The sequence below is a fragment of the Kogia breviceps genome, chromosome 15 (genome assembly GCF_026419965.1).
Source record: "Kogia breviceps isolate mKogBre1 chromosome 15, mKogBre1 haplotype 1, whole genome shotgun sequence".
NCBI lineage: Eukaryota > Metazoa > Chordata > Mammalia > Artiodactyla > Physeteridae > Kogia > Kogia breviceps.
In genome coordinates this window covers 18,792,930-18,801,726 of record NC_081324.1, presented here as the reverse complement: position 1 = coordinate 18,801,726, position 8,797 = coordinate 18,792,930, and positions in this window count along the sequence as shown.

Genomic DNA, 8,797 nt, shown 5'->3' with positions numbered 1-8,797 from the left:
CTTTCTGTATAATCTTTTCATTTCTATGGCTGGAAAAATCAAGGACTAACAAGTTGTGACTGGCCCACGCTCACACAACCCCTTTGTGTTTAGAAGACTCCTTAAAATTCTGTTTGTTTTCTCTTCCTTTGATTCGTTAGGAAAGAAGAGTGGGTGAAGCTTTTCCCAGGGACATTGTTACATAGTATAACGTTTTGTTTAGAATTTTGTCACCTTAAGAAGTAGATAGAGAGGCTGTAGATTTTTTTTTTTTTAAGAATGTCGATTAGCTATCACTGTGCAAGACTTGAATGTAGCAATGATGGGATTCTACACACTGCTTAAATTCTTTCTCCCCATGCAGGGTAAGGAACTAGAACATATAGCTTTTCTATAAGTGAGTCAGCTGATGAGCTAAGCCCTGACTATGGGTAAGAAGGAGCAGTTAAAACTGGCCTGGGTTGGTAGGACCAGAGACAGAAAGGGAGCATTGTAATCAGCTGAGTCTGGATCTGGAAGTGGGAGTACTGTGCTTTCTCTTCAAAGACCTAAAATGAGAGATGCTTTCTTTCCAGCCAGAACCTTGAATGGTCCAAGGTGGCTAGCCATCACCAGTCCCATCCATTCTTGAGCTGGAGATGCCTGGAAGCTCAGCGTCTTCAGCCCTGATAGCAGAAGTGGGGAAAGCTCAGATAGATCATTGTACATTTGCCTTTTTCTCCACTATTGCCAATAAATAGCCCATTTAAATTTTTTCTTAAAAAATGATCAATATAGTTCGATCTGTTAGCTGAGTTAGACAGGATTACCATAGTTCATCTTTAACCTCCTCTCTGTTTACAAACCATTCTTGAACACTAATACTCTTTCCTTGCATGAAACTGAACTATCCATCCAGTTGGATTCTCTCCAGAGGATTGAATCATTCTTTAAAGCTGCTGATTTTTTTTTTTTTTTGGTATTTTAACAACCTTATGGAGGTATAACTAATATCCAATAAGCTGTAAATATTTAAAATGTACAACTTGCTACATCTTGACATATGAAAACACCTGTGAAACACCAAAATTTCCTTGTCATTTTTTATAACCTCTTTCTCTTATTCCTGCCCCATGGTCCCCAGGCAACCACGGATCTGCTTCTGTCACTCTAGATTGGTTTGCATTTTCTAGAATTTTATGTAAATGGAATCATACATTATATACTCTCCTTGCCTTGTTTCTTTCACTCAGCAAAATCATTTTAAAATTCCTTCATGTTCATCATGTAGTTCATTTCTTTTTGTTACTAACTAGTATTCCACTGTGTGGATACATCATAAGTGAATGTTTATCCATTTGCTTTTTAATGGACATTTTGGTTGTTTGCAGTATTTGGCTAGATAAATAAAGCTGCTTTACATGTACAAGGCTTTGTATGGACATTCACTTTTATTTCTCTTAGGTAAATACCTAGGAGCCAAATGGCTGAATCATATGATGGCTGTACATTTAACTTTTTAAGAAACTACCAAATAGTTGCACCATCTTATATTGCCACCAAGAAGTCACGTCTGGTTTCCCCCTACTCTTGGTATGGTGACACTTTTTCATTTTAGCCACTCTATTTGATGTGTAGTGGTCTCTTACTATGGTTTCAATTTGAATTTCCTTAATGACTTAGGATGTTGAGCATCTTTCTATGAGTTTATTTTCCATTCGTATGTCTTATTTGGTAAAAAGTGTGTTCAAATCTTTTGCTCATTTTTAAACTGAGGGTTTTTTGCTTCTTATAATTAAGTTTTAAGAGTTCTCTTTATATAATTTGGGATAAAAATCCCTTATAAAACATCAGATATACAAATATTTTATCACAGACTCTAGCTTGGTTTTCATTCTCTTAACAATGTCTTCCCAGAGCAGAAGTTTTTAAGTTTGATGATGCCCAGTTTATCAACTTGTTCCTTTATGGATCATGCTTTTGGAGATATCTATATAAATTTTTGCCTTCCCCAAATTCACAGAGGTTTTCTCCTATAATTTTTTTTCTAGTAGTTGTATAGTTCTGGGTTTTGTATTTAAGTCCATGATCCATTTAGAATTAGATTTACATATGTATCTCTTATTACAATCATATGGTTTTTCTTGTTTGGTCTGATAATATGGTTGATTACTGTGATTGGCTTTTTATGTATTTTTTAATGAATTTTTTAATGAAAAAATGTGGCACCATTATAGGAAAAGATTCTGAAACCTCATTCAGGCTCAGCAGGAAATAATAGAGCAATTGATGAGTGATGCCTGATCTGAGTACAGGAAGTGGATGGCTGCTCCCGAGACATGAAGTTGCCATTTCGTCCCTCAGTGCTGGCGTATTCACTATGTGATGCTTTCACCTGTCTCCTTGCAGGCAGCTTGATGGTCACTTCTGCTGATGAAATGCTTAGATCCAAATGCAACGGTGATTGGAAGGTAGTTTCTGAGACCCCAATATTGTGGAGGTTGAATGTCATTACATTTTCAAGGTATTCAAACAAAAAATGTATACCCTCTTCTCAGCAGAAAAAAAAAAAAGAAAGAATCTGATAGACAAACACCAGCCCAATTAGTATATTGAAGACTAGAGCTCCCATTTCTTCTGGATAAATTTATCCTTTTTTCCCCTCTGTTTGGATCCTCCTGGGGTGTGAGTTATCTGGAGAAATGTGTTTCCTTTTGAAGCTGTGGAGTGTTAACAAGATATTGGCATAGGGATTATTTTCGCCTATGTCATGAAATCCACCCTAACCTCACATGCCAGTTCTTCTGTCCCCTGCAGAGAAACCACCGAATGGGGAGAGATGTGTTTCTGGTATGTGTTACTGGAATTCAGAATGAATTTCTTATCATCACTGGTGGCTACGTGCCATTAAAATATTGCTGAAAGTGCTTTATACTGATGCATTATGGTTTAAATTATTTTTTGTTTTCCTTGGACTCTACCCTTTAATGCTACCACCGTTTCTCTAGGGAGATGTGTAACATGCTTTAAATGGTTGGTAAAAAGGTTTTTAGAACTTAACCCATTTGTAAATTGGAGACAGTCTGAATATTGTCCTATTCCATATCGTTAAAACATGTATGTCTTATGTGTGTGGAACAATATGTGAGAGCATTTGAGAAGGCATTGAAAAAGGAAACTTAGTTTTCTTGTGCAACGAAATGAAACTTGTAGGAAAAGGAGTTCTCAGACTGCTACTGAACTCTCTGAGACAGCTAAAGTTGAAATTGATTCTGGCAAGGCCATTACGGGGGTAATTGTCCAAGAGAATGTTTTCTTACACAGGAAATTAGAGACTGGGAAAACATTATTAAAAGCAAAAATTTGTAGATTTTTGAGTCGGCCAGCATGTGTAGCAGCTATTGTATCCCCTTATGGGATTAACAACTGAATTGAATTTTAGTTAGACTCAGATTTTGAGCTGAATTCCAACTTTGAAGAAGCTTTGAGGAGGAGGGAAAAAAAGGCAGAGGAATTCAAGATGTTTTTTGACACAGTGAAACTCACCCCTCCAGCCCCCCACCCAAATCACATGTTTTACAAAGTTACAAAACAAGGTCAAGCAAGGGGGTTTATTGCTTATATTAAATGAAAGATCAAAATGTTTTGATTTGTGCTTTAGAAAAAAATCTGGTCATGATTCCGTACCAAAATTCACCATATGTATGTGATTCTACAAGTTAGATATGACAAGATATGAAAAATATCTGTCACTAAATCTTATGATTAAACTCGACAGCAAAATGGAGAATTGGTTGACTTATCCAGGAATATGGATGTGTTTGTGAGCAAGTGTGTGTGTTTGTTGTGTGTGCTTGTGTGTTATGTGTTATACATGTTGGGTGAGTGTATGTATTTTGAAGGGGGAAGGAGTGACAAGATTAAAAATGTTAATTTGAAAATAAAAGTTCTTGAATATCTAAATTACAGTAATGATTCATATTAATTAATTTTGCCAAGTAGTCAATTTACTTTTTGTTTGGCTTATATATCTATAGTTCTCTGGATTTTTGTTTAAAAATGCACCTGTATTGATAAACAGCTTCTACCACTCTGCATTGATTTAGAGGAATAGTGATTATATTCTGTCATGTCGATAGACATTTTTGGACCAGACATGATGTACATTCATTAACAGATCATTTATTTACCATGATAAGTTTGGCATAAGTGAATTTTCCAGATAACCAACATTAAACCCACAAAGTTTTTATTTTAACCATTTTAATAGAAAGGTCTTAACTTTCCTTCTTTTTTTTTTTTTTGGCTGCGTGACTTGCGAGATCTTACTTCCCCAACCAGGGATTGAACCTGGGCCATGGCAGTGAAAGCACGGAGTCCTAACCACTGACTGGATTGCCAGGGAATTCCCATCCTTATTTCTTAAATAAACCATTCTGATGAGGATTCCAACTGAGTACCAGATAACTGTGAGAAGGAAATCCTGTTACCTGGTGAAGAGGAATTAGAATACAGTGTATAATTTAAAAGATATTTTTGCATGATATTTAATGATACGGAAATAACTCCCTCTATAAAGTTGAATGGCAAAAAAGGAAGTAAAGCTATATTCTGTATTATCTCAATAATGAGCTACAGATAGAGTATGTACGGGGAAAAGTAGATCTTTTGATCTACTTTTAAAAAATGATCTACATGTAGAAAGAATATGGGCAGGAAGATAGGACACACCACAAATTGGTATATGGTTCTCTTCGGGCAATTAAAGAGGATTTTAATTTTTTTCCTCATTCTTTTTTTTATTCTTCAGATTTTCAACACTGGATGGTTTTTTATAATCAGATTTTCTTAACGTTGTTAGGAAGTCGGAGCTTCCCTTTCTTAATGTTGTTCTTAATGTTATTTCTTTTTTTTTTTTTTGGTATGCGGGCCTCACTGTTGTGGCCTCTCCCGTTGTGGAGCACAGGCTCCGGATGCACAGGCTCAGCGGCCATGGCTCACGGGCCCAGCCGCTCCGCGGCATGTGGGATCTTCCCGGACCGGGGCACGAACCCGTGTCCCCTGCATCAGCAGGCGGATTCTCAACCACTGCGCCACCAGGGAAGCCCAATGTTATTTCTTAACATTCTTAAAGTTTTTTAAATTGCATGACAGGTACACTATTTACCCCCCTCTCAACAGTGCCTATAACATATTAAGTAATGAATACATATTTAATGTAATAGATGCTCAGAGAACGTTCATGTATTCATTTTTACATAAAGACACTCTCACAAAAATTCTGAGGGCATTTGCATACACAAGCTGCTCTCGAACTATTTCACGTAAGAGGAAGATTTTTTTAGCTTTCTTATGTAGACTAAGATTTTTTTAAAAAAATATGCACTCATTTATTACAGAGGCTAAGTGATATAACCAGAAGTTATAATATGGGTAATCCATCACCTTGTACCTACGCTCTACGAAGCAAAGTAAGGATATGCTGTTTACAGAACCCTTAAGGATGTGCTACTCCAGCCCCAAATGTTTGCCAAAACTCAAAGTTGTCTGACTTGCTGCTGCCATTAATGATGTGAATGGAAATATAAGCAATGATGTCAGTGCAAGATACTCAACCTCTCTGTGCCTCAATATCCTCATCTTTAAAATAAGACTCATGTCAGAATCGACCTCATAAGGCCATGGAGCAAATTAACTGAGATAATTCATGTACCATGCTTAACACGGTGCCTAGGACACACTAAGTGTTCAAGAAATGTTGTTGTTGTTATTATTAGCTTTTTAACGGTTAACAATGAACATAACTGTGCCCGTAAATATTTATAAATTCTTAATGTGCCAAAAATGTGCTAGAATACCAACAGGTCTGACCCGGCAGGTGATAGCCCAGAACAGAGGCGGGCAAACTGTGACCCAGAGGCTAAATCCAGTCTTCTGCCTCTTTTCATAAATAAAATATTACTGGACCACGGTTACAGCCATTTGTTTAAATATCGTCTGTGGTGCTTTTGTGCTGCCGCGGCAGAGCTGAGTAGTTGCTACGGAGACAGCATAGTCAGCAAAGCCTAAAATATTTACTATCTGGCCCTCGACAGAAAAAGTTTGCCATCTCCCTATCCAGACCAAAAAGTGAATACAAGAAATCTGGGAAGAATATTTTAGAGCTAAAGGAAATCCAATACTTAGAGAAATACCAAAGGAAGAGACTCCGAGAATGACCCTGGTTCACTAATTAGCAAGTAAAACAATAATGGTAACCATGGTAGAAGCAAGTGATGACGTGAGCAGAGAAACATCAGGAATAAATGGAAGTTGGCTTATTTGAGGACAACAGTAAAGATCCCCTTGAAGGGAGAGGGACTGGATGAGGAAGAGGGAAAAAAATAAAGTTTCATGTTATCAGTGAAGGAGAACAAGGAATACCAACTTCATGCCAAATAGCTCTGTATACCAAGGCAATAATAAAACACAGAAATGAATCAGTGATGTATACGATTCCTAAAAATGTATGTGTGTGCACATCAACAACCTTGACACTAACTATAGCACGATTAAGGCAGAGAAAATAGAACCTAGAGAATTCTGCAAAATCCAGTTCTCTGATTCACTAAAAGTGGGTGTCACCCTCTTGGGAAATATGTGAAGATAACACAAGAGCGTCCAGCCTATCCAAAAATAACAATTGGATGATGTTCTGCGTTGAGTTACATAGTCTTTGGCAAGATGAAGGCAACAGCGCCTTCCCAAGACAATAAGTCATAGAAAACATCAGACCAGAACTACTTTCCTGAGGAAGAAAGCACTGACTCTGGGATAAAGTAGCCAAAGCTAGAAAACCTCCCATCATTCCTCTCACTGGCCCCTCATGCATGAAGGCACCAAATGCTAATACTCAAACATACATAATTTGAGTCTGTAATGCTTAGGTCTGTAAACCACATCAGTGATGATTAATATCAAATCTCCATTCTCAGATTTAGAATAACTTCTCTTGTGCTTCCACTGGAGACAAGAGAATAAGGGTCAGCCTGCTGAGTGACTGATGGTCGCAGCTGGACTTCCAAGGTCTCCTGAGTCCTCATTCAAGCAGCCACACAGCAGTTCAAGTGGGGTAAGCGTGGACATGCACAGTCAGATGCAAAGTCCACTCCTACAGAGCCTGAATTTCCCACAGAATGATCAACATTTCCCTTCACTTGGACTATGTCAACTGTTTTCTCATCAATCTTTGGTAAAAGACTAAACAGTGAAGGGAGCAACTTATACTTTAAGCTAACGGAATCAAAACAGACCTATTACTGGCTAATGTCTTCAGGGAAAAAAATTCTTACCATGTACTATGTTCCAATTTTGGAACCAATGGATACCTCCTGAGACATTAAGTTCATTAGATTTATTCTACACTGACATTCTGAATGGTGCGATTTCTTCATTGATGCTGCTTTCATGGTTCCATCATCATTACGATGCACTTGGGAGAGAGACTTGGGAACGGTATATGGAGGCTCTGCTCTGTGGCACATATGGCTGGATACATCAAAAGCAGTGAGGGATGCAAGGTTGAAATTAACTCAGTGTGGACTAAAACATAATTTCTGTGGGACTCAGAGCAAGATGCATGAACTAAAGGCTCCTGAAGAATTTTGTTGCTTCTTTTCAATCTGGGACAAAATAATAAGAATGTATCAATAATTATTAAACTCGATATTTTAGTGGTTTGCAAAAATGTTGCTTTAAACCCATAGTGGTTATAGGGGGAAAAAAAGACTGGAAGGAAGGAAATTCACTAAAATGTTAAGATTTGTTTTCTTTGGGTGGTTAAAAATAACAAATTTTCCCCTCTCTTTTTCTCTATTTCAAAGTTTTCTAACAAGTATATTATTCTTAGACAGTGGAGAAAATATATAATAAATTACATTACATTCGATTATCTAATTTTTTCGAGTGTATTTGAAAAAAAAAGAAAGAAAATTAGCCTATTTCCTGATATGACAGATGGGTGTCTGGGGACTACACTTTTAAAATGATTTTAATAAATGAGAGTCAGCAAAATAATTACATTTTTCTGGCATTTAAGCCTAATATAAATGAGTAAAAAAGGCACAGCCCTACCTTAATGAAATATTTCTGCCAAAAAATCATTCATTTTTATTCGTCATGTGGCTAAATAAATATTATTTCCCCAAACTCCCACCATTATTTTATTTCTGTTTTCTTCCTTTCTATTTTTCTTTCTCCTTATTTCCACCTTTATTGTTCAGATCTAGCAAGAAGCCGAGTTGTTCAAATACATAAAATAAAGGTGTTTGCCTTTTGAGGTAACAGACTTAGCATTTCGTACATTTATTTTCCATCTTGCTTCCTACTTATAAATTACGTATGTGTGAATTGCTCTATATTGGTCACTAAAATGAGGTAGGTATTATTCTAATTCAAGAAATAGAGAGTAACTGAATTATATTTGCAATTAATGAGAATGTTTGATATGTCTAACTCACAAGTCAACGTTTAAAAAGACATTTCACATATAGACTAAAATGTGTATTTTAAGCTGTTATAAGAACTCTAAGTACAAAAATTACTCATGTCTAAAACAATTTGTACTTTTGTATTTGCAATTTTCTTGGTCTATTATAAACAAACGCGTATTTTGTAGAGCACATTTAAATGCATTATTTCCGTGCTTAAAAATGCACTCTTTAAAAAAGAGCATTCAAAGAAATGTTAATGTAGCCATTTTACTAATTTCCCGTGGGCAAAAGGTGAATCAGTTGAAGGTCGGGAGTTCAGATCAAATACCCTGTGTTGACAAGATATGTGATCCTGTACTTTCAGTACA